A 26,430-nucleotide genomic window follows, 5' to 3' on the forward strand; every position below is an offset into this window, starting at 1 on the left:
GGAAAGAGGAGGAATGGTACCAGATTGCCATAAACCAGTAAAGACCACATGCAACCGGCACTTCATGGCCTCACCTCCAGCTTTAAGCAGCTCCGCACTGATGTTACAGATGCCAGGTGCTTTTCCACCCCTCAACTTTGCCACAAGCTCTCTAACCTTATCAAGAGAGGGTGGGTTTTTGTCAATGAGTGGATCAGCATCTGTAACCCAGCAACTGAAAGCTGCCCCCTTGGAGGATCCGCTGCATACAAGTGCTTATAGTACTTAGTCCAACAAGCCCTCTCCCCATCCATATCCAACTCAAGGCAGCCATTTGCTGTTCCAGTGGCACTCACCCAAAAGGGAGGCTCAGAGCAGATCTTCTTCAGGACATGGTAAGCAGGTCGAACGTCATTCGCACTGAGATGGGCCCCGACCTCCTCAGCGAAACTCCTGACATACCTCTCCTTGTCTCTCCTCAGGAGAGTTCTAATCCTATGCAACAGAGCTCTATATTGGTCCCAATTCCCAGCAAGCCTGGCAGCATGACTCGTTGATATTCTCCAGCATCTCCCTCAAGGCAAAACCAGTCCTAGATTTTAGGTACTCTCCAGTGCACTCCTTTGCAGCTTGAAGAGTTTCACATTTGAGGGTGTCCCACAGTTCTACATGGTCCACAAGAGTGTTGAGCACATTGAACTGATTTGAAACTGTCACTGCATACTCATGAGAACATGCCAGGTCTTTCAGCTTCTTGAGATGGAACACAGTGTTGCATATCAAGATTCCTCTTGACCTGACATAATGCTTGAGTGTTACAATAACAAGCCTATAATCAGTTCCAAAGAACTCAGCACTCAGGAAAACCCTGCAGTTCTGATGGATCCTACGAAGAGTACTTACAAGGATATGATCAATCTCCTTAGCTACCCCTCTGGCATTGCTATACCAAGTCCAGCAGTGCAGCTCTGGCTCTGGTGCCAAGAACCTGGCAAAATTCAGGAGAGAGCTGTTGGTCTTCCTGATATCAGAACCATGGAGACCAACACATAACTCATAACCAATCCTATCAGGGCCAGTAGTAGTATAAGTCACCCAAGACAATGAGTGTGTCCCGAGGGGGGCACTAGCCTAATATGGAGTTGACTTTGACACAGACCACCACCACCTTTTCAGTTTCACACATCTCGAAAGGAGCGTACATTTCAACAAGAGACAAAGCACAGTGTGCCCTTCAACCTCAATCTCATTACACACTCATCAACCAGAGTAACCTTAGCCACAAATGGCTGGAGTTGGCTGGAAATACATCCATTCGAGGAGGTGGTGGCTGAGTGGATTGTGTGACAGCGCTGCATCCAGGAGGACGCGGGTTCGCATCCCGCCCACGCCACAAGCTGGAATTTTCCAGTCTCTGCCATGTCCTAAGACTACCCACATGCTGTCCAGAAGACTGCATATCAACCTGGACTCTAGATTCTCTCTAAATGACAGTCAATGATGAGCTCCAGGGGGCAGCATGAGCCAAGCAAGATGGCACCACTATTAACAGTTGCATGCACCACAACAGGCTGGGACCAACCATCAGGCCCTACCAAGAGAGCTTACCTGCACCATAGGTGGAAATACAATAAAAAAAATTTAAATCCACCCCCTCAAGACAGGCACCAATGCTCATGCCAGACCAGTAGTAGGTGTACCCCCAACTACTGACCTCGCCAGGTTTCCTCATCTCGGAAAGTCCCACTAGTATATCTACTCTAAGCCTTCTGAGATATTCGATTAATAAAGTAGTCAAGAGTAGTCAGTGATCCCCCAAGAGGATCAGGACATTCCAGAAGCCCAAATGGAGATTTCTGAAGATTAATCCCAGGCATGGTTCCGTGGGCGGGCACCGCTTCTGCACTTCCCCAGCCATCCCCAAATCAAAATTAGGGGGTAGGGAGCCCATCCTCCTTCAGGATGCAGGGGTCCTGTTGCCTTTGCCCTGCACCCATCACTGACAGCAGGCTTTCTTGGTGGGGCCTGATGGTTGTCCCCAGCCTGTTATGGCGCAGGCATGTGTGTATAGTGGCGCCATCTTGCTTGGCTCATGCTGCCCCCCGGAACTCATCTTTGATCCTTCTCTTTTCAAGACAAGGGTCTACACTCCAGATTGATAGGTGGTCTTCAGGACAGCATGTGGGTAGTCTTAGGCCATTCGGCGGTGATTGAGAAATCCCACCTTGTGGCGGCAGGCGGGATACAAACCCACATCCTCCTGGACACGGAGCCAGCACACTAACCACTCGGTCATCACCTCCCACCTACTACTGATCTGACATGAGGGGCAATGGCACCCGTCTTAATAGGGTATCTATAGACATCTCCAGCCAATTATAGCCATTTGTAGTTGTTTACTCCGGATGATGAGTGCATAATGGGAGTAAGGTTGAACCATGCCTTGGGCTTCAGGTCTGTTGTTGCAGTGTATGCTCCTACTGACATATGTGGAACTAAAGAGAAAGGTGATTTATGCCAAACTTGACTTCATATCAGACCTGTGCCCCCTCAGGACACACTCATTGTCATGGGCAATTTCAGTGCCACTATTAGCAATGACAGACTTGTCCATAAGTTACATACTGGTCCCCAATGTTCTGGCACCAGGAACACTAACAGCTCTCTCCTCGTGAATTTTTAAGTTCAAGGAGGCTGAGAATCACGGGTTCTTGGTACCACAGACCAGAGCTGGACTGCTAGATTTGGTAAAGTAATGCTGGAAGAGTAGCTGAGGAGAGTGACCACAACCTTGTAAGCAATCAATGGAGGATCCTTCAGGACTTCAGGCCTTTCTGGAGTATAGAGTTAATTACAACTGATCATAGGTTTCTTGCTACAACACTCAAGCTTCATGTCAGGTCAAGAAAAATAATGAGATGCAACAATACAGTATTTCATCTCAATACAATGAGTATGCTTTGATTCTCAAATCAGTTCAATGGGCTCAGCACCCTTGAGGACCTTGTAGAAATGTGGGATACCTTCATACGTGACACTCTCCAAACTGCAAAGGAGTTATAACTGGAGAGCAGCCAAGATCGAGGAGTGGTTTTGCCTCAGCAGAGACGCTGAAGAATATTGAGGAGAGTCGTGTTGCCAGGCTTACTGTGAATTGGCTCTGTCACACTAGACTATAGTTCTCCTGAGGAGGGAAAAGGAGATTTATGTCACTCTCACCAAGAATATCAAGAGCCATTTCCATGCAAATGATCTCAGACCTGCTTACCGAGCACTGAAGAAGCCTCCCTCCCAGGTGAGCACTATCCAAATGGTAGATGGTTGCCTCATGTCAGACACGGATGGACAGAGGGCTGATTGAGCTGAATAGGTTGAGAAGCTGTACACAGGGGACTCTCCAAGTGGGCAGCTCCCAACTACTGGGTTGCAATTGGCAGATGCTAATCCACTCACTGATAAGCCCACCCCTCTTATGATGAGGTCAGAGACCCTTTGGCAACATTGAATGGTAAAGAGGCAGTTGGTATTTACCATCATTGTAAAGCTGCTAAAACCTGGAGTTGAGGCCATGATTCTCGTGTTGCATGCGGTCTTGACTAACTAACAAGGAGCATACACCGTGGGGGTGAAATTCACTCACTGACTCCACTCCTGATGGTTCCCCCAAGCAAGCTCCCACGCAGCTGCCCTATCCATCCAAAGTCCCTCCTGGCAGGATCAATTGACTTGCTCCAGTCATGAGATGTGGATGTCCACTTGGTCCCCTCCACTCAGGGTTGTCTCGTACAAACACAATCCTATGAGCAGGATTGATGTTTGGGACGCATACACCATGTCCATACAGCCAGAGTTAGCGTTCACAGACTAAGCTGGTAACAGGCCTCATCAGTTTCACCATGTAGTCGCTGATTCGACATGAAGTCATTCCAGTGATACCCCATGATCCTACAGAGGAACTTGGTATCAAAGACATCAATATGACTCTCTTAAGTCACTATTCAGTGCCCATGTCTCACAGTCATTCAGTAAAACAAGCACAAGCAACTTAACTGATTCAAATCTTTGTCTGCTTCCATATATATCGACAATGCCATATACTCATGCTGAGCAAGTCCATATCACAATGGGCCAGGTCAATCTGTCCAGTGACTTTCTGCTTAGACACTACACTACCAAGGTAGGTGAAACTTTTAGTGCTCTCGACATCCTCACCAAATGCATGAACAGACTGAACTCTCACTTATCAAGCCTCCAAATGACTGGACCTTGGCCCAAGAGTCCTTCAGTCCCAGAGGCTTCACCTATGGCAACACTTAGAGCTAACACCAGGACCTCCAGGAATTTTGCAAGTATAGTATCATCAGCAAAAACAAGATCAGAGACTTTGATGTCACCAACATGCTCCGCAACAACTATGATCAAGAACTTTGCCTAAGCCCAGTCAATGCATGTGTTGAAAAGTGATGGGGCAAGGATGCACCACCTGCCTCACTTCTGAATTAGCAGGAAAGAAGTTGGAAATGCCTCCCCCACACTTCATACCACTCTCAGTCCCAAAGTAAAGGCTAGTCATTAGGTCAATAATCCTTGCAGGAATCCCACATATCTGCATAATGTTCCAGAGTGCCTCACGATGCGCCGAGTCAAAGCCCTTCTTGAGATCGACATAGCCTGGGTGTAGCTCTTGTCAAAACTCACTTCAGAGTTCCACAAGGACACACATGAACCCAGATTGCCCAGGTATCTGAAACCTTAGCGGATTTACAGAATTCGCATCAGCAGCAGATGAGTGAGTACTTTCCACAGCACACTGAGCCGTGTGGTGGCTGAGTCGACAGAGTGACGGTGCTGCGTTCAGGAGGATTGGAGTTCAATCCCCACCCGGTGCCATCAAGCTGGGATTTTTCAGCCGCCGCCGAGTGGCTTAAAACTACCCGCATTCTGTCCAGAAGACCACCTATCAACCCGGACTTTAGATTCTAGGATTAAGGATGAGCTCCGGGAGGGCAGACTGGGGAAGACAAACCGACCCATAGCCCCTACTGATTAAATTAAACCAGTTATCTGTTGAAGAGAAACAAAGATGTTAGTCGACTCTGAAGTTTACAACTGAAGAAAGAAATATTTATAGTTTTGATACCTCACATTCAATTTTACTTATGGCTTATTTATCAACATTGTAAGAACATTGCACTATTCTTAGTAAGCTATTAACTCTACTTAACAAATGTCTGAAAAACTTGAAATATACTTAAGGGACACTCAACTTTTTAAAACAATCAGATGATTTAGTGTTTCTCCAGAAGCTCTTTGAAACATTATTGACAAATTTATCTAATATGGATTATAAAACCTTTAAGGAAGCATTTCCAGCTGTATAAAAACCATGCCTTGATCATAATGTTTGATTCTATAGGCTACTGACAGTTGGCATTATGGAAATATTTTCCATATTTAAAATGTAATTTTACATATATGAAAATTTTGATGTAGAAAATAAACTGTGAACTACTGTGTAAAGCAAAGCATTGATTGATGAAATTTACAATGTTAGATGACACCAAAGTATTTATCTAAATGTATAATACACAATAAACTGCTGACAACCATTGAATAAATATTTTACATATTTTGAGTTTTACTGTAAAAATTACCTCACAAGCAATAAAATTTTGTAGAAAACATATTTGAACAACTATATCCTGACCACTTTGCAGTGATATGAAAAATATAGGCAATGATAAGTGAAGGATTGCATGAAAGTAGGACCAGAGTAGGGAAGTTAGGTCCAGGACTTAAAGTGGTAGGTACAGAGCAGTCTTTGATGATGGGCCTTTGTTCAGACGAAAATCATCTTTTTAGAAGAAAGAGGATGATGAAGAATATTCTGGATTTTAACAAGGTGTATAAGAGGAGAAAGTTGGACATATATATTATGTTGGCAATGATGGCAAGAGTGAGGGTATGATATTTTAGATTGCAATATAGCAGACAAGTTTAAAAAGCTGAATGGTCAGTGAGCAGGTGCGCTGTCCAGGAGGATGCAGATTCGTATCCCGCCTGCTGCTACAAACAAGCTGGCAATTTTTCAGTCATAGCTGAGTGGCCTAAGACTACCCACTTGTTGTCCTTAACCCTTTCAGTGCTATGAGCGTCTGTGGACGCTTCCCAGGTTCTCTGTTTTGAGCGTCCGGGGACGTTTTTATTTTTGGGCAGCTAGTTGGCACCCTGTTGGTCACGATGGAGCGCAGTCAGGCTCGACCCCCAATTATCAGATTAGCACCCACTACCTACCTACCCATCCACAACCCGGGAGAGGGACCTAAGGGGACACGGGGGGGGCTAAGGGGAGACACACACACCACGACCACCACCACCAGAGAGAGAGAGAGAGAGAGAGAGACTGAGACAGAGGCAGAGAGAGAGAGACAGAGCCTGAGAGAGACAGAGACAGACAGAGGCAGAGAGAGACAGACAGACAGAGACAGAGAGAGGCAGAGGGAGACAGAGACTGAGAGACAGACAGAGACAGAGACAGAGAGAGGCAGAGAGAGACAGAGACTGAGAGACAGACAGACAGAGAGAGACAGAGACAAAGAGAGGCAGAGAGAGACAGAGACTGAGACAGACAGAGACAGAGAGAGGCAGAGAGAGAGAGACTGAGAGACAGACACAGAGACTGAGAGAGACAGAGACTGAGAGAGAGAGAGACAGAGACAAAGAGAGAGAGAGAGAGAGAGAGAGAGAGAGAGAGAGAGAGAGAGAGAGAGAGAGAGAGAGAGAGTGATCCTTTCCATAATGATCTCCCCTCCTCCTCTTCCTCCTCCTCCTGCTGCTTCCCCATCTATCCCCATCCTCCTCTCCTCCCTCCCTCCTCAAAATATCCTGCGTATATGAAGAAGAATGAAAGGAAGAAAGAAAAAATAAAGAAAGTGAAAAAGACAAAGCAAGAAAGAAATAAGGAAATAAAGAAAGAAGAAGAATGAAAGAGAAAGAAAGGGGAGAGAAAAAGAGAAATCAAGAATGAAATAAAGAAATAAAGAGAGAAAAAACAAACAAAGAGAGAAGGAAGGAGAAAGAGAAAAAGAATGAGAGAAGAAGAATGGGAGAAAGAAAGAAAGCAAGCAAAATAGAGAAAAAAAGATAAAGAAAGAAAAAATGAGAGAAATAAATAAATAAAGGAGAAATAGAGAAGAAAAAAGGGAAAGAAAGAAAGAAAGGAAGAAAGAGTAAAAATGAAAGAGAGAAAAAGGTTGACAAATAAAAGAAGAAGAATGAAAGGGTGAAAGAAAAAAAGAAGAATGAAAGAAAGAGAAAAAGGACAAAGAGAAAGAAAGAGAAACAAAGAAAGTAAAGAGAAAGAAAAAAGAAAGAGAAAGAAAAGAGAAGGAGAAAGAATGAAACAAGAATGAAGGAGAAAAGAGAGAGGAAGAATGAAAGAGAAAGAAAGGAGAAAGAGAAAGCAAGTAAGAAAGGAAAGAAGAAAGAAAGCGAGGAAGAGAGTAAGAAAGGAAGGAATAGAGAAAGAGGAAGATAATTATCTCTGCTAATCTTCCCCCAATGGGAAAACACCTGCGTTTTCCCCCTCTTCATTCATTACTTCCTCCCTCCCTCCCAAATCACACTGCTACTTCTGAGATGCTAACATGTGAATTTTGTCTTCACTTCTCCCCGGCTCCCGCAGTACGGGGTTCTATCCATGCCCGGCCATACCACTTAAAGGGTTAAGACCATCTATACACCTAGACTCTGGATTCTCTCTAAAAAAGAGGATCAAAGATGAGCTCCAAGGGGCAGCATGAGACAAGCAAGATGGTGCCTTTTTAAACAGTAGCCTATGCCATAACAGGCTTTGGCCAACCACCAGACCCAGCCAATAAAGCCTATTGGCACCATAGGTCATACGTATACATCAGATACGTAGACATGGAATGTATACATAGAAGACACAAAGAAGCATATATACTAGTGGAATTGAGCTATATAATTTTTGTGGAGTCCCTGTAATATGGTTTCCAAATTATTTGATGTACATGTATGAGCCCTAATTAAGGAAAATTCTGTGCTCTCTCTCACACACACACACACACATGATATGGACATGAAAGTGAGAAAATGGTTCATAGGGTCAAGAGGAAGGAGGGAATGAAACTTACAGAAAAGGAGGAAGGGTGGAGTGACATATACGAATACAGTACTGTCTCCAGGATTGCGAGTTTCAAGTTTGCGATTCACAGAGTTTGCGATAAGGACCTCAAAAATTAGATTTTTATTGAAAACTGAAATTGCAATATGACCCGAAAGGAAACAGAAAAGGCTGCTAAAATCAGGTTTTTTCACACCTTGTTGTGGTCCTTGATTCCCATTCTCGCTCTTACCCACCCCCTGGGCCTTTCCATTGGCAGCAGGAAGCATGGTGAGTGGGATCCGGGTAGCCAGGCACATGTGTGCGAGCAGCCCTGATCGCGCGCCGGGCCCGAGCAGCTGACGGGCGGCTGATGATGGTGATAGTGATGTTGAGCGTCGGCGGGGCAGCCCCTGCATCGGTGCCACCCAAACGGCACCTTCATCGGGTCCATGCGTGTGTAGCTGTGCCCATCGTGTGCCCAGGCTACTCAATCTGCCAATTCCTACCTTCCACATGTTGCGCGGGACCTCTTTCTTTTCTTCCATCTCTTCCTTTTCAAAAAGAAGAGATTGAAGAAAAGAAAGGGGTCCTGCGCAACATGTGGAAAACAAGAACTGGCAAAATGAGAAGCCCAAACCCACAACAAATACAGCCACACACAAACATGGGCCCCGACAAAAACAGTGTTCAGGCGGCGATGATGCAAAGGTCACGCCGCCGACACTCATCATCATCATCACCATCATCAGCCGCCCGCCAGCTGCTCGGGCCCAGCGTGCGGCTAGGGCTGTCCGCACACATGCACTTGGCTACACGGATGGGTGGCCAAGTGCAAGATGTCGACGGTTTTCAATTTTCCCTATACAAATAATGGTTCAAAGTTTGCGATTTCAATGTTTGCGACCCGCAACGTCGACCTATTTATCGCAAACTTGGAGATTAATGGAATAGTTTCATCATGGATGGAGTTTAACGACTATTTGAGAGACAAGGAACCTGATATTGTGGGGCTGATGGAAACTAAGTTGTGAGACCCAACTGAGGTGGTGGAGATGGGAGAAGGTGCATACAACATATAGAGGAGAGAAAGAAAGATAAAACAGGGAGGTGTGATGTTGACAGTCAAAAAAGGCATTAGGGTGGAAGAGGTGACTGAGGGTGAAGGCTTGGCAGAGGTGTTGAAAGTGAAAACTGTGGGAGCTGAAGGAAGAAGGATGCATTATGTAGTAGGGCACATGCCCCTAAGAACAAGCGAATGGGAGTTGCGAGAATATTAACAAATGATACAAGACACGGGGAGTTGCCTGCATGCAATGTTGAGGGAGTGTGAGAGAATCATTATAAAGGGTGATTTCAACTGCAAGGAGGTGGAATGGGAGGATTGGCAGACACAGGGAGCAGACGAGTCATGGGGAGGAAGACTCCTGCAACTGGCAATGGAACATGTGCTGACTCAGTGGATCAAGGAACATACCAGATTCGGGAAAGAAGGCGGGGCATCAAGACTAGACCTGGTATTTAGTAAGGAGCCGGAAATAATAGAAAATCTTAAAGTAGATTGTCCAATAGCGAAGAGTGACCATGCGGTTGTGGAATTTAAAGTATCAGAAAAGAGAACGACTGACCGAAAAGAGGTTCACAAAATTGGGAGAAGCAACTACTGTAAGGAAGACTTTGTTAGCATGAAAACCTTTTTTGAAAATGCAAATTGGAGTGGGCTGTACAAAGCCACGAGTACACAGGACAAATGGGAGGAGTTTTTAAAGCTATACAAGGAAGCCAAAAAATAGATATATCCCCAAGGAAACCAAAAAGGATGTTGGTAAAAATGAGTGCTTTAAAAAGAGATGCAAGACAGCTAGAAAGAGAAAATGGAAGCTTGGAAGGGATGGAGAAGATGAAGAAGAATCAACTCGTGGAACGATTTCAAACAAGCAAGGAATGAATATACAAAGATTAGAAGAGAAGAAAAAAGGAAGTATGAAAAAGATATAATCGACAAGTGCAAAGACCAACCCAAACTATTCTATAGACATGTGGATGGCAAATAATAAAGAAATAAATAATAAAGAAAAATCGATAAACTGAAAATGGATGAAACCACATATGAGGACCCAGTGGAGATGGCAGAGGTGATGAATAACAGCTTCCATAGAGTTTTCACAAGAGAAGAAGAATTTGTACAACCCCCGGGCCAGGAAAGAGGAAGAGTTATGCAAGAGATACAGTTAACAGTGCAGGAGGTCAAGGAAAGTTTGAACAAGCTGGATATGAGAAAGGCGACGGGGCTGGATGGAGTATCAGGGTGGATCTTGAAAAAATGTAGTGAACAACTTGCAGAGAAACTGCACTCCATAAAGAGTGCCTCCCTGAGTGAAGGAAAGGTACCGTAAGATTGGAAGAGAGCAAACATAGTACCAATATTTAAGGGAGGAAAGAAAGAGGACCCATTAAATTACAGACCGGTATCACTCACTGGTGTGGTTCCGAAGATATGTGAGAGACTAGTTAAAAACAGGTGGTCGGATTTCTTAGAAAGTGAGAAAATTATCTCGGATTGCCAGTTTAGATTCAGGAGAGGGAGATGTTGCATCACCAACTTGTTGAGTTACTACTCAAGAGTGATAGATTTAATACAGGAGAGAGAAGGCTGGGCGGATGGAGTGTACCTGGATTTGAAAAAGGCATTTGACAAAGTACCACACAGAAGACTAATTTGGAAAATTAAAAACAGGGGTGGAGTGGGTGATGGACTGATTAAGTGGTTGAAGGACTTCCTAACTAACAGGGAAATGAGGACAGTAATCAGAGACAAGGTTTCCAACTGGTGCCCTGTGATGAGTGGGGTCCCACAAGGTTCGGTGTTGCCACCAATAATGTTTGCTGTTTATATAAATGATATGGTAAATGGAGTGTCCAGCTACATGAGTTTGTTTGCAGATGATGCAAAACTATTGAGACAAGTGAGAAATGTGAAGGACTGTGAGGCATTGCAAAGGGACCTGGATAGAATATGGGAGTGGAGTGGTACATGGCAGATGGAGTTCAACCTTGGGATGATTATTGATTATTGGGGCGTTCATTGCTTGGCGCCGCAACTGCGTGGTCATATGGCGCCGAACTTACTGATAAATTATATACAACCAGTAAAAGAAAAAAAAATATGATAAAAAAAAAACTAATAAAACTATAAAAACTTTCAATTAAAAACATGATAAGAACAACACAATAAAACTATATAAAACAAGTTAAAATTAAAGACATGGTAAAAACAACAATATAAGGTCAATCAAACCTACAGGAGGTTGAGGACGCCAGCCTCCTGTAGGAACCCATCAACGTCATGTCCCGGGTGGCCTGGTAACACCTGCAAGAGCAAAGGGGATGGTTATGGTTCTGTAGAAACTGTTAGCTCAAAGTGAAAAAATGCACAGACCTTTAACAACTAAGGAGAGAGAATAAGGAAATGGCTGAATTAAGAAAAGCAGAGGGAGTGTAATAGAGAAATAAGAGGGACTGAAAAATTATTTCAATAAAAAGTTACTAGAAAAGATGATACGAGTAACCATAGAAAGAGGATGGGAGAGGGAAGGAGTATTTACATAGGTTTACATTGAAATTCAGACCACACAGACCCTAGGGTCCAGACTAGATGGTCTGTCCTTAAACCTAAGTGAACTTTTATTAATCAGATGGCACCAGAACTTTGCATTTCTACTTTAGCATATATTAAGTTGAAGGAAGTGTCGGTCGAGCTTGTTTTTAAAGGAGTCATTCGTGTTGCACTGGACCACTGAAGGTGGGAGCTTATCCTATTCTTGCCCTACAACATTGGTGAAAAAGTTTGGCACAGTCGGCATTTAATTACTTACACTTAAGTTTTGTGCCATTATTTCTCGCTCGCAAAGTGTCATCGATTTTAAACAATTTTGATTTGTCCACATTCGTGAAGCCATTAAGTATTCTAAAACATTCGATCAGTTTTCCTCAGAGGCAACATTTCTCAAGAGAGAGCATGTTAAGAGTTGAACGCCTTTTGTCGTAAGGTTTGTTGCGCAAGGAAGAGATAATTTTTGCTGCCCAACGTTGAACAGCTTCTAATTTAGCAATGTCCTTTGCATGGTGGGGAGACCAAAAGTGAACTGCATATTCCAAGTGGGGTCTGACTAAACTATTGTAAAACAGGAGTATTACATCTTTATTATTAAATAAAAAGTTTCTCTTAAAGAAGAGGGGATTGTAGAGAGAGCACTAAGGAGAATGGAAGAGAGCATTTTAGAAAGAAATATGATTAAGAGAAATAATATCAATGCTCAACCTCAAGGAATAGGCTCACCTAACATCACCAAATGTGGGGAACAAACTTGGCGGAGGGACTGTTTTTGTGCCTCAAGCGGCGGTAGTGGGCTAAAGAGTAGCCTATCCAGATTTTGTTTTTATTTATAAATGATCCACGAGACATCCTAGAGTTAAATCAATGTATGTGCTTATCTTTGTATTCTTTCATACACGCACTGGTAATATTTCTATGGTGTCTGATTCACTTAATTGACAAATTCTATTGTGATAAAGTCACAAATTCGTGTCACTAGTAAAATTGAAAGTAGTACTGTAATGTAAGTTTTGCCTCCATGAAATATACACAAATAGATAAATATGAAAGCTCCCGAAGTCACAATAAGTGACATCATCTGCTTTGCACAGTAAAAATATGCTGATGTAAGGAAACTAATACTCGCAAAATGGCGTGCGTTGCTGCCTCGGGCCACAGTTGTCGTATAAAATATGAACGTATTTTCATATTATTGTTATGTTGTTTATTCAATGTTTTGTTCAAGAAAAAGAATACTCATAACTTTAGTTAGTTTTTGGTTATAATGATTCTTTACGAAATACAATCATAACATTACCACCTATAAGTTAGGAAACGTATTGAATCCTGAATCGGTTGTGGTGATGTTAGGTGCGCCTATTACACAAAAGAGAGGATCATGAGAAAAAGGTAGAGGGATAGGACATCCTGTGATATCACTGAAAGAAGCCTTGTAGTAAAAATATAATAATGGTGTAAGTGACAAGACTCAGAAGGAAAACAAAAACAAAAAGTAAAAAGAGGCCAGTGTAGATAAAGAAGGTGGATGAGAAGGAGAAGTGGGTGGTGGTGGCAAGGACAAAATAAAGCTGAAAAATTAAGCAAACAAAGAGGAAATAAAAACTGGAATTCAACTGGAAGTGACGAAGGAGATAAAGGAAGACAGGGTGCTTCAAGAAAAGCTAAGTGAAGAGAGAAATAAAGGCAACCGTTTTATAATCAAGAGGGGAAATTAGAGTATCTGGAGAGAGAGGAGGAAGAGGAAAGGAGGCAGAGGCAAGGGAATTAACAAGATGAGAGTAGACTGGATGGATAATGTAAAACAACAACACAAGGTGCAATGGTCTCTATAAGTGGGAGGGCAAAAAAAAAAATTGAAGTAGACTTTGCCCTGGCCAACAGGAAACTGTATGACTGATATGCAGAAATGGAGATAGACAAGAGAAAGGAGATAATAGATATATCGAACCATAGTTTCATGCGAGTGAGACTTAAGACAGATTAAGAGAAAAGAACCAGCAAAGGGAAAAAACAATGTATTACAAGATAAGATCTCATAAGAGGTTTACATTAAGGAGGTGGATAAAGAATGTGAAAGGGAGAATGAAATGGACATGGGAAATATGGAAGAGGTTGTGAATTTGGTTGTAGAAAAAAAAATTAAAGTTTCTCCAGACAGGTAAAGGAAAGGAGATGTCAGAACCCCCAAGAATTAATAGAAATAAAAGGAGACATTAAGATAAGGATGGAACTAAACAACGAGTGGAGGAATGCTCAGGATGGACAGGAAAAGGAGGGGGCCATGAGATACATAAAACAAAGTTGTACTGAGGATGCTCAAGGAGGAAACATAAAAACGAGGAGAAAAAGACAAGGGAGACAAGAGAGGGAAGGCCATGTAGGAAAAATTTTGGGGAATATGTTGATGAATTAAAATGAAAGAAAGCAAAGAGAGACAGGAGCTGGAGGTTTACACAGGAAGAAAATTAGATACAGAGGAAGCTGAGGAAGAGGTAATGGAGTGTTAGAAGAAAATGTATCTGAGAGGGGAGATCAGATGGAAGACATGAGGAATGCAAAAAAAAAAAAAAAAAAAAAAAAAAAGTAGAGATCAGGATAATGAGAAGAGCAGAATTTAAAGTGTTGGGCCACTAGGAATAAGTATACTATATGAATTAATAGAACACATAAGTATGGCATGTTAAGTAGAATATGGGTGCAGAAGCATGAAGAAAAAAGATAAGAGGGGGAATTTATATGGAGCATAAAGGAACTAAAGAATGGAAAGACTGCATTTAAAGGCTAAACTTTTAAAAGCACTGAGTAGTAAAAAATATAAAAGGAAAACAAGGGTGCTTTAATAAGGCTAATAAGGAAAGAACAAACCCCAACAAGTAAGAGTCACAAACAGTTATGATCCCATAAGATATGAATGAAGGTGAAGGACTTATGACCTATTTCACTAACCAACATTTCCTATAATATTTTGATGAGGATAATAAAAAAGAATTGATGACTGCCTAAAAGCAAATAAAGAGAAAGAGGAGCAAGCTGGATTTACCAACAGTAGGAGGACTGTGTACAAGTCATTAATTTTGCAGCAGTGTACATATCAGATCATACCAGCAGAAGAAGCAGTTATATGAAGCAGCAGTAGATTTAAGGATTATTATATTGAGATAAAATTCACTGAGGCCCTGAAAGCCCTGCAAGTTGACCCACCAGTAATGGAGTACAACAAGGAAAACAATTACAAATGAAACAATAAAAGATTAAACAAAGTAGGCAAAGGATTAACACCCATGATTGCTATGAAAAATGGAATTTGGCAAGGAAGCACTGGCTCAACCATACTTTTCAAAATTGTCAAGTATGTATTTAATAATAATGAGTTAGAAAATAAGCAACTGGGTTATAAAGGAGAAAACTAAAATTGAACACCATAATTTTTGCAGATAATGATTATCACAAACATTAGAAGCAAAGGGAAACACAAAAATCTTAATGAAAGTCAGTGAAAAATATGGCTGAAGAATAAATATGGAAGTGTCAGGATTCTCACTTTAAATGATGACACTCAGGATATAGAAGGCATTAAAGTGGTGGACAAAATAAAATACCTAGTAGGAGAATCCATAAACAATAAAAAACTATGCTTCCAATAACACAAGAAAAATATGATAAAGAAAGACCAAAGTCTGGCAAATCTAACTCACGCCATCATAGCCAGAAATTGTAACAAAAACACTGGTGGAGAAAACCTACTGGAAAAGTGTGGCATCGTCTTTGCTCATGCCCAGAGCAAGTGTTATTAATTTCAACAAGGAGATAGATTCCAAAAAAAAGTCAAATGCCATCTTCCTAACAATGAGGGCCCAAAAATTATACAAGTCTGGAAAGCTTAAGAGGAGAAAAAGGAGCAACCTTATTATTAGTAGAAGCAAGAGTCATGAGAGCAAGATCAGTATGTACACACACTCAAAAAAGTATTGTTACAGTTGAGTTCAACGAGTTTCACACTCAGCAACCTGGTAATTTCAGAAGGGTTGGTAAAAGTGCGATCACCCCCACCACCTCAGCTCTGCTAGGGGGAGTAGGACAGGACCCCCATAAGGGAGGGATAGAGAGGAAGGGAGACATTGAGATACCAGCTATCACCATAATGTTAACGGAGAGATTTGAGTGCCACTTGTTTAAACTTTATATTCACAAATTATATAACAATAATGTTCATATGATATACGTAACAGCGGTGGGTAGAAGCATTCCCCCATGTCAGAGACAAAAACATCAACCATAAATGCATGTCAGATATAGTTCACTTCATAATGTGCCATCCTGGAACTAATGTTTCTACTGCATGTGTCTTTTCTCTCATGAACATGCTGTGGGCATCTGAAAAAAACACAACAAATTGCAACGCTAAAAGCATTGCTGATAAGAAAGAGGAAGTCTAACAATAATGCAAGGTGTTTATCATATTGTCTCCAAAATTTCAACTATTCACTTGTGTGTGACGAGTTAAAGCATAATTTCACCCAAACACGACAATATTAAAGTGCTACATACAACATCAATCAAGTCACTTTGACTAAGACTCCACCTGTGTGTTTCATGAAGCGTTACTGTGCCAGCTCAAATTCTACTTCTTCATTTACGAGTCCTGCTCACTTGATTCAGGCAAGTGAAGCCACACCCAACACATGCAGTGATACCAACATGAGTAGCCTGTTATCAATGGCTTCGTCCTTGGTGTCAGTTTGTATCGTGCTGAATGTGTAGCGATACTTATTTGAGTGTGTGTACATACAAAGCATGATGGAAAAAAAAAGTATATTACACATAATACTAGAAGACAGCAAGAAAGCAGGGTTGAATTTTTTTTTTAATAAAAAAGATCAGATCTTTTTACTCATATCAGATTCTTTTTATTAAATCTTTTTTTTTAAATAATTAAAATAATTGAATGAATGTAAACCTCTACATTCTCTACATTAGATTAAGATACATGGTGGAGTATTCTTGTATCATATTCCATCATCATAGCTAACCTGATTGGCTGATTGAGCCAGTCCTAAGACTGACCAGCAGCAAGGCCAGCCAGCCACTGGCCAGCACCACACCACAACTCTGTCTAGTCTCTCAAGGGGAGGCGCCACCAAAAGTGGGTATTTTTCACTATTTCAGTCAGATTTTAAAAGTTACTCCAAAAAACAGATGAACATGTCACATGTTCCCTGTGAAAGTTTGGCAGTTGTACAATAATTCTTACCTTTTCATATAATTTGATTTGTATTATTAATTTTGTGGTCCCCTCCCTGCAGAAACCTCTGTTTTCTGTAGAATACTCATATATGTTACATTTTTCCTTCTTTTGTCCGATTTTTCCACTTTTTTTTACGAAAAGCGTCTCATCATTCATCTGGCAAAATTCTAGTGGCAGCCAGCAAGCCTTGGAGAGTGTGGTTGAGTGAATCAGTCAATCAGTTACTTGGTGCGTAACGAGCACTCCTCAGAGGTACATTTGTACTTGTATTTTGGCAGGTTTGGACGCCTAGGAAAAGAAAAGAAAGTGACGAAGAAGAAGTAACAGGAGGTATCCATTAGTCTTCATGGAATCTATTAGAAAAATGATTCAAGCTATACATGCGGCAGAAGATTAGAAAAAAATGTGAGAATGGTGTAAGCTTAGATGCAAGTATTTAGCTTGTAATAACTGAATAGTAGAGTGTTTCTCACCACTTCACCTGAAATATGTTAGCATAAACACTTGGGATCAATGTCTTGTAGACTATAGGCACAGTGCATCATGATTTATCACGTGAGAGATTTTAAAGTGTGCGAGTCCTCATAGCTTCAACAGGAGTTGACTCAGTTTTAGTTAAAGTAGCTAGCGATCACTGGCAATTTTGGGGGGACAGAACCCTCTAATAGGCATACCTAACAATTACCAAATGGGGTGGTACAAACGTGGCGGAGGGACTTTTTTGGCAGCCATAGCCGGTAACGGGCTAAAGAGTAGCCTATCCAGATATTTTGTTTTTATTTATTAATGATCCACGAAACATCCTAGAGTTAAATCAAAGTACAGGTAACTCTCGATTTACACGAGTTTGGTTTACGCGTTTTTTAAAATAACGCAGGGTCCAAAATCCATATAAATGTTTAATTTACACATTTTTTCACTTATACACGATATTTTATGGAATGGCCACCAGATGTCTCACACAACTAGACTCACACGGCACCGCGGCCACACAGCTGAGCTCAGTTCTTCCCGCGCGCCATTTGAACAACAATACAGTACCCACGCTGCCACACTACTCAACAATAGGGGTGGGCAGCCAGGGCAGGTACTGGTATTAACTGTACCAGCTATACGGTACGGTACCAGTACCAGACTGCTCGGTACCGGTACCAATACTAGCCAGTCGCTCATGGTTTCCCTCATTTTTTCCTCACATGAATGAAGTGAATATTTATTTTTCGATAGAAACCTACCTCTTGTTTGCTTTACATTGTTTTTGATTTACGCGACATCTTCAAGGACACAATTAATACTCACGTAAATCGAGTTACCTGTATGTGCTTATCTTTGTATTCATTCATACACACACAGGTATTATTTCTGTGGTGTCTGATTCATTTGTTTGAGTGAAATTCTATTGTGAAAAAGTCACATATTCGTGTCACTAGTAAAAATGAAACTAGTAATGACAGTTTTGCCACCATGATATATACACAAATAGATAAATATGAAAGCTCACGAAGTCACAGTAAGACCTGCTTTGCGCAGTAAAAATATACTATTTATGATATCTGATACCCCCAAAATGGCACATAGGCTGGCTCGGGCCCACTGATCTTTATTATAACTGGATTGGTTGACTCCGTGCGAATCTTGAAGCTCGCAGCCGCCATCTTAAGATTCCCTCGGGCATATATGCAAAAAATTCGGCATCAACGCTCGCTGAGTGGCAGTAGCACATAGTAAAACACTTCATTACGAAGTTATTAATTATTAATTTATTGAAATTTTCAATGTCCTAACTACTAGCTTTTTATTCGCTTATGGGAAAAAAAAACATACATTACCTGTCTCCATATTTCGCACAAAACAAAAACAAAATTATTATTTGACTGTTACATCCTCTGTATAGCATGTATGATATGTTTGCTTGCAAACTACTTTTTCAGTGGATTGGGAAATAACAAATGTTAGTCATCATCAAAATACCTATATATATAACGAAAAATAAATTTAATTGATATATTTCTTTCGGTTACCCATTAAAACAATTATCCATATTCTAAATCTGATTTGAAATAGAAAACGAATCAGTTTGAGGAGTAACTAAAATGCACGTTTAACTAACTAAATATTACACGTAGTGACATGAAATAATCACAATGTTGGCCACATTGAAGTTTTTGTGTATATGACAAATATAACGCAGTCAACTTAAATATTACAGTTTACAAAACAGCAAAAATCATCCCACTACACGTACTAATATTTAGTTAGTTGAACGTGCACTTTAGTTATTCCTCAAACTGATTCGTTTTTTGTTTCAAATCTTAGATTTAGAATATGGATAATTGTTTTAATGGGTAACCGAAAGAAATATATCAAATCTAATTTTCGTTACGGTAGGTATTTTGATGACTGACATTTGCTATTTCTCAATCCACTGAAAAAGTACTTTGTAAGCAAGCACATTATCATACATGCTATACAGAGGATGTAACAGTCAAATAACACAATAATTTTTTGTTTTGTGCAAAATATGGAGACATGTAACGAATCGGGTTTTTTCCCATAAGCGAATAAAAAGCTAGTAGTTAGGGCATTGAAAATTTCAATAAATTAATAACTTCGTAATGAAGCGTTTTACCACGTGCTACTGCCGCTCAGCGAGCGCAGATACCGAATTTTTTACATGTATGCCTCGGCCGAGGGAATCTTAAGATGGTGGCTGCGAGCTTCAGGGTTCTCAGGCTAGTACAGTGAAAGCCAACCCAGTTATATTAGAGATCAGTGGTTGGGCCTCGTAGCTACTGCCTCAACGTTGCCAGATTGTCGTACTCAGCCGATTATATTTCCTGATTTCCTACCCCTAAACTGTCTTCTGGGCTCCAATAACGAAACTAATTTATAGTTATCGTTAAAAGAGTTAGATTCTGATGTTTCTTGGCAATAGTTAGGCGTCAGAAACCAGTAAATACTGTGCTCTGAGCATGATGACCTGGCAACGGTGGCAATACGTATTTTCGTATTATTGTTCTGTTGTTTATTCAATGTTCTCTTCAAGAAAAAGAATACCCATAATTTTAGTTAGTTTTTGGTTATAAGGATTCTTTACGAAATACAATTATAACATTACCTTCTACTAGTTAGGAAACGTTCTGAATCCTGGATCGGCTACGGTGATGTTAGGTGCGCCTATTGGGTTGTGTGCAGGAAACTCTCACTGATGTTGTTGCTGAACCAACACTGTTTCTTGCTGCATGCTATGGATTTCCTTAGGAAACGAACATGACAACTCTCAGGTAAAAGGTATGGGCCAAGGATTATATATTATCAGGATAGCTCACTAAGCATTTGTTTTACCCACAATGCACCACGTATACAATCTGGTTCACTCTCTCCATATAAAATGTGTTAGAAAATCATTACTTATTAATCTTGTCACTCATTCATAGTCAGATTTTGCGCTTTTTTTATTCCTAAGGATATGTAATTAAATTAGGCAGCTGTAGAGTTGGCAAATAGTATACAGTAATATATATTATTTGATAAATATGTTAGAAAAAGGTACTACTGAAAAGTATTGCTGTCTACCATATATCAATGCTTACGTTTCCTCAAGTTTCATTAACACTCATTTTCCACAGCTTTGCAGGGGTAACTAATCCTGTCATCAAAATAGCTAACATAGATATATATTAATTGAAGTATTACTGTTGGATCAAGAAAATTATATCCAATGGTTAATATAAATAATGTATAAAGGGCTCAATGTATATGTAAAAATACTCAAAGACTATACGAACTTCTATATTATCTATAACGATATTGATGACAGGATTAGTTACCCCTGTAGAGTTGTAGAAAATTAATGTTAATGAAATTTGAGAAAACGTAAGCACCGATATATGGTAGACAGCAATATTTCTCAGTACCTTTTCCTAACATATTTATAAAATAATTATATTACTGTATACTATTTGCCAACTCAACAACTGCCTAATTTAATTACATATCCTTAGCAATCGAAAAAGCGCAAAATCTGACTATTAATGAGTGACAAGATTAATATGTAATGGTTTTCTAATACCTTTTATATGGAGCGAGTGAACCAGATGACCATTACGCAGTCATGACGTCATCGATGACGTTTCAGTGAGCTATCCTTGTAGTCTATAATTCTTGGTATGGGCCTCTAAGATGGGCAACCAAAAGCTGAACTCTGCACCTGATTTACAAGCTTTCCCACCAACTTCTGAATGCTTTAAAGAGCATGTACACAAGGCCCATCTTCAAACTGCTGTTTGGAGGTCTTACATGGACGGGGACCCACCAAAGCTCAACCCAGAACACTATGGATGGACCATGGATGCTGATACACAAATGCTCATTCCAGTTGCCATGCCTCAGGATGTATCACCTGCACCTATCGATGTACTAAATATCATAAAATGTGCATGCTCTTTTTGTGCCACTGCCAGGTGCAGCTATTCAGCTGCCTGCCTCTCTTGCTCTGTGCTTTGTAAATGCCATGGAACTGATACCTGTAAAAACCCTAACACCATCACTGCAGATAATGCATATGATGGTGAGAATGACTAATAATCTGAATGACTAATATCCTGATAATATTACGAGGCAAATTAAAACAATTTTGTGGAACATCGCATTTCGTGTCCATATCTGAGTCAAAATGCTGAAAAACGTGGTGCTGAGGAAGAGATTTAGGCTATAATTTAAAAAAAAATTGCAATCAGATTCCCAAAAAAGAATTTCAATGAATTCTATGATAAAAAAAAACTATGATTAGACACCAAAATCATATTTCTAGGTGAAATATCAACCAAGATATAAGGAAACCATTAAGCGCTTCAATACAAAGGCGGCCATTTTAGATTTTCAACTATAATTTTTTCCCCAAGCAAGCCAGCTTGGCATGCGGCTGATTTATGATAAGTAGGCCCCAATCCATCAGAAAATTAAATAAAACATTGTATGTCATAGTACCAGGTTATATGAAATTCTCCTGGATTCACCCTACCAACGAGTTCCTCATGTGGTTCATGTTTTTCTGGTGATAGATGTAGTGAATTGCATGATTTTGAACCTCATTTCCGTCGCAAATGTCTACTTTTCTAGTTATGACTATTCCCTGATTCTCAACGATCTCGGGGGACCTGTGGGAACTGGTTTTTTTTTTTTTTTTTTTTTTACGTCGCGGCCTATAGCGCCGGTAGGCTTTTTCCCGGTGGGGCCTGATGATCGACCCAAGGCTTCTTCCCGGTGGGTCCTGATGGTCGGCCCAGCCCGTTCTGACGCAGGCGAGTGTTTATAGTGGCGCCATCTTGCATTGGCTCATGCTGCCCTCCCGGAGCTCATCTTTAATCGTAGAATCTAGAGTCCGGGTTGATAGGTGGTCTTCTGGACAGCATGTGGGTAGTTTTAAGCCACTCGGCGGCGGCTGAAAAATCCCAGCTTGGTGGCACCGGGCGGGGATTGAACTCGCGTCCTCCTGAACGCGGTGGTGTTACTCTGTCGATTCAGCCACCGCCACCGGGTGGGGAAGCATGAAATTGAGTAATATGCATTTCAAATGAGGTCGAGAAATCAACAGAATCACATTAAAACACCAGTGAAAAGGCTTACATTACACAGTTTTTGGTGGCGGCGGCGGAAGTGGCCATTGGGAGGTAAGGAGTGTTGCCAACGATCCGCTACATTTAGCAAAAATAGCTGCAGCCACGGGAAGGTGAGCATTATTATAATGCCAACGAACAGCTACGTTAGCACAAGGTTGACTTTTTTTCTGGGAAAATGGCTATTGAAATACCCTGGCCAAACATTTCTAACTTCCCTAGCTGGTGGTCTCGCTCACGCTCCGCTTTTTTCCGTGTTTTAGGTCGCGAACTATATGCTAGCTCCTACTATTACCGAACAGTGATCAGCTAAGGGTCTAGCCGTGACATTGCGCACCCAAATATCATGAAACAGGGTAGAAAACACAGCGATATTAAGTGATATAGTGTGCACATGTGCTTGACCCGACCCAACCTAACCCGACCTGGAAGCAGGGGCACCACCACCACACTCCTTCCACCGAGCCTCCCACCGTGCCGCCGTCCAACATCTACCTACGCCACTAACCCGCGAGTACTTAGACTCCACAGAAGCATATCTGAATGTACGGTAGTGAAGACATACTGGGTACTGAATCCATCGTCATTCTGAGTTTGACCTTGAACTTGCTTTCAATATGGCCGGCGCAAGTCCGCAGTCACACGTCAAATGCCTTGGAGTGTACCTCAGCAGTGACACCACCTTCACGCATCACATCACAACCATGGTGAAGAAGGCCAAGGCCATGGCAGGCTGGGTTCTCAGAACGTTCAGCTCCAGAGAACCACTAGTCATGCTCACACTCTGGAAGTCCCTGGTGCAGCCCATCCTGGACTACTGCAGCCAACTGTGGTCTCCCCACAAGAAAGGAGACATCCAGCTATTGGAAGCAGTACAGAGATCGTACACTATACAGACTAGTGGCATCAAGGAGCTGAACTACTGGCACCAGCTTGACAAGCTAGGTTTGCTCTCCCAGCAAAGGAGGAGGGACCGATACCGGGCCATTTACACATGGAAAATCCTGGAGGGTACTGTCCCTGACCCCACACCGGGAATGCTGCCAGCCCACATCTCCAGAAGAGTTGGACGAGTGTGTTCAATATACGCCCCGCCGACAATAGTGCTGGGGAAAATTAGAACACAGCTGGCAGCCAGCCTAGCCCACGACGGTCCAAAAATTTTCAACGCACTACCAAAAGAGGTATGGGAAATGGTAAATGTCCAGAGAGTTGCCCATCTCACCACGGTACTTCTCACCCTAACCATGGGTTAATCTCATAATTCTATGCATTTTGAACCCCATATATATGCCTCGCAAATTGATAGAATCACTGCTAGCGATTTTTGAAAAATTAGTGAGTTTTTTGCAGCCGCCTTGGGGCGTCACGGGGGGACTGGGATACTTTGTTCCCCCGCCTCCAAAATACGATATTATGCCTCCATATTGTACGTAAGGGACGAAATACATGTCCCTTAACCATAATATGAAGGCGGAAAAACTTAAAAGTAGACAAAAAGTGGCAAAGGTAGTGAAAAAGCATATTATACATACGCGCGATGTGTTTTGATGGCGGCCATATTGGGAAGTGAGCAGTGTTGCCAACGATCCGGTTAGTGATGGTAGGCTAAGTTAGCGATGGTACGCTTAGTTAGCCATTAGCCCACGCATGTGAGATCAGGTCCACCACGCGTGTTTTTTTTTTTTTTTTAGAACATGCACCATTACCTAATACTATACCCGGCCCAAACCTTCACAAAAGCCTTTGGGTAAAGGTGCGTGTTCTAAAAAAAAAATAACCACGCGTGGTGGACCTGTCTCACATGCGTGGGCTAATCGCTAACTAAGCGTACCATCGCTAACCTAGCGTACCACCGCTAACCGGATCGTTGGCAACGCTGCTCACATCGCAATGGCGTCACCATGTAAACACATCGCGCGTATGTATAATATGCCTTTTCACTACCTTTACCACTTTTTCATTACTTTTAAGTTTTTCCGCCTTCATATTATGGTTAAGGGACATGTATTTTGTCCCTTAAGTACAATATGGAGGCGTAATATCGTATTTTGGAGGCCCGGAGTGATTTTCAATAATTACCAAAACACTAACTTTTCAAAAATCGCAAGGCACGATTCTATTAATTTCCGAGGCATATATATGGGGTTCAAAATGCATAGAATTATGAGATCTAACCCATGGTTAGGGTGAGAAGTACCGCAGTGAGATGGGCAACTCTCTGGACATTTACCCGGGAAATTACAGGCTGCTCAGTGGACAGGTTCAAAGCTGCACTGGACAGGTTCCTTAGGGCAGTGCCCAATGAACCACCAGTGCCAGGCTATACAGCACTCTGCAGAGCAGCCTCAAATTCCATACCGGACAAAGTGCGGCTGAAGAAGCAAGACGCCAGCAACTTCCAAAACAGCGGTGGACCACCACGACTGTGAGGCACAAGACCTCTAGACACAACTAAGTAAACTAAGTAAATAGTAACTTACATATTTCTATTAATTATTTTCAACAACCTAAAATATGCATTTGCAACGATTGATGACGGGACAGGCATAACTTGAAAAGTAGACATTTGCGACGGAAATAAGGTAGAAAATCATTCAATTCACTACAGTTATCACCAGAAAAACATGAACCACGTCACAAAATCGTTGGTTGGGTGAAACTGTTAATTGTTCGACTGGGATTGCCCTCAAGGCAATGGATCCAGCAGTAGTGGCATCAACTGAATGTTCCAATGCATGGTATTGCGTACACTCAACCATAAGGCAACCTAGCCCGACAAACCCCTACAGTGAACTACCGAAGCATCTCATCCAACATCCACTCGATAGTTCCCGCCAACACAGCCTTGCATTTGTAATATGCACAACAATAAACACTGCAGATCAATATGAGGCCTACACATACCTTTGTTCATACCACAAGTCCAAGGTCCGTTGTACAAGTGAAGTGGACCACTCAGGACAAGACGGCAGCAACCTTCCGTCCCGCACCATAGTTGCGGCTCGAATCCAAATCGTCGAATGCCCGGCATTGCCCGCCGCGGCCCGTCCAGCGTTACCACAGATTATCGTACTCAGTATATCATATTTTCCTGTTTCTGACCCATAACAATTGCAGGAAAACATCGATAATTAACCATCTCAACTCTAATTGTAAATGTATATCGTTATCAGTGTAGGCTTGACAGTTTTGGGCCTCAAGCAGACGAAAAAAGTATGCCTAGTACGACAATCTGGTAATGCTGGGCCCGTCCCGTCTCCCGTGGGTGTCTAAACCATGGTCTAAACCGTCTATATTGGAGCTTTGCGCAGTGGCAGTATCGTAACCAATGAGGTTCATCCGAGGTGCGATTATTGCTAGTTGAAAACTTTAAAAAAATTAAAAAAAACTGTTCTGTTCGTCCGTAGCCATGGCCCGTACCAAGCAGACTGCCAGGAAATCCACCGGTGGCAAGGCGCCCCGCAAGCAGCTGGCCACCCAGGCCGCTCGCAAGTCGGCCCCGGCCACCGGAGGAGTCAAGAAGCCTCACCGCTACAGGCCCGGGACCGTGGCCCTCCGTGAGATCCGCCGCTACCAGAAGAATACCGAGCTCCTCATCAGGAAGCTGCCCTTCCAGTCTGGTGCGCGAGATCGCCCAGGATTTCAAGACCGATCTCCGCTTCCAGTCCTCTGCCGTCATGGCTCTGCAGGAAGCTTCCGAGGCCTACCTCGTCGGTCTCTTCGAGGACACCAACCTCTGCGCCATCCACGCCAAGCGTGTCACCATCATGCCAAAGGACATCCAGCTGGCCCGTCGCATTCGCGGCGAGCGTGCCTAAGCGCGGGTTGCCCGTCTGAGTATAAT

General features: G+C 42.0%; 1 long non-coding RNA gene and 1 pseudogene across 1 annotated transcript; one reads left to right on the plus strand and one right to left on the minus strand.

Annotated features, from left to right (window-relative positions):
• Window positions 1-4,910: 4,910 nt before the first annotated feature.
• Window positions 4,911-25,613, minus strand: LOC127004244 (uncharacterized). The gene is made up of 3 exons (XR_007757708.1): window positions 25,491-25,613; window positions 11,407-11,474; window positions 4,911-5,043 (listed from the first exon to the last, which is right to left on the minus strand). It is a non-coding gene; the product is annotated as an uncharacterized LOC127004244 (long non-coding RNA).
• A 272-nt stretch (window positions 25,614-25,885) lies between these two features.
• Window positions 25,886-25,968, plus strand: LOC127007593 (U4 spliceosomal RNA; annotated as a pseudogene).
• The last annotated feature ends 462 nt before the right edge of the window (window positions 25,969-26,430 follow it).

The sequence above is a fragment of the Eriocheir sinensis genome, chromosome 3, assembly GCF_024679095.1.
Source record: "Eriocheir sinensis breed Jianghai 21 chromosome 3, ASM2467909v1, whole genome shotgun sequence".
In the NCBI taxonomy this organism is placed as follows: Eukaryota; Metazoa; Arthropoda; class Malacostraca; order Decapoda; family Varunidae; genus Eriocheir; species Eriocheir sinensis.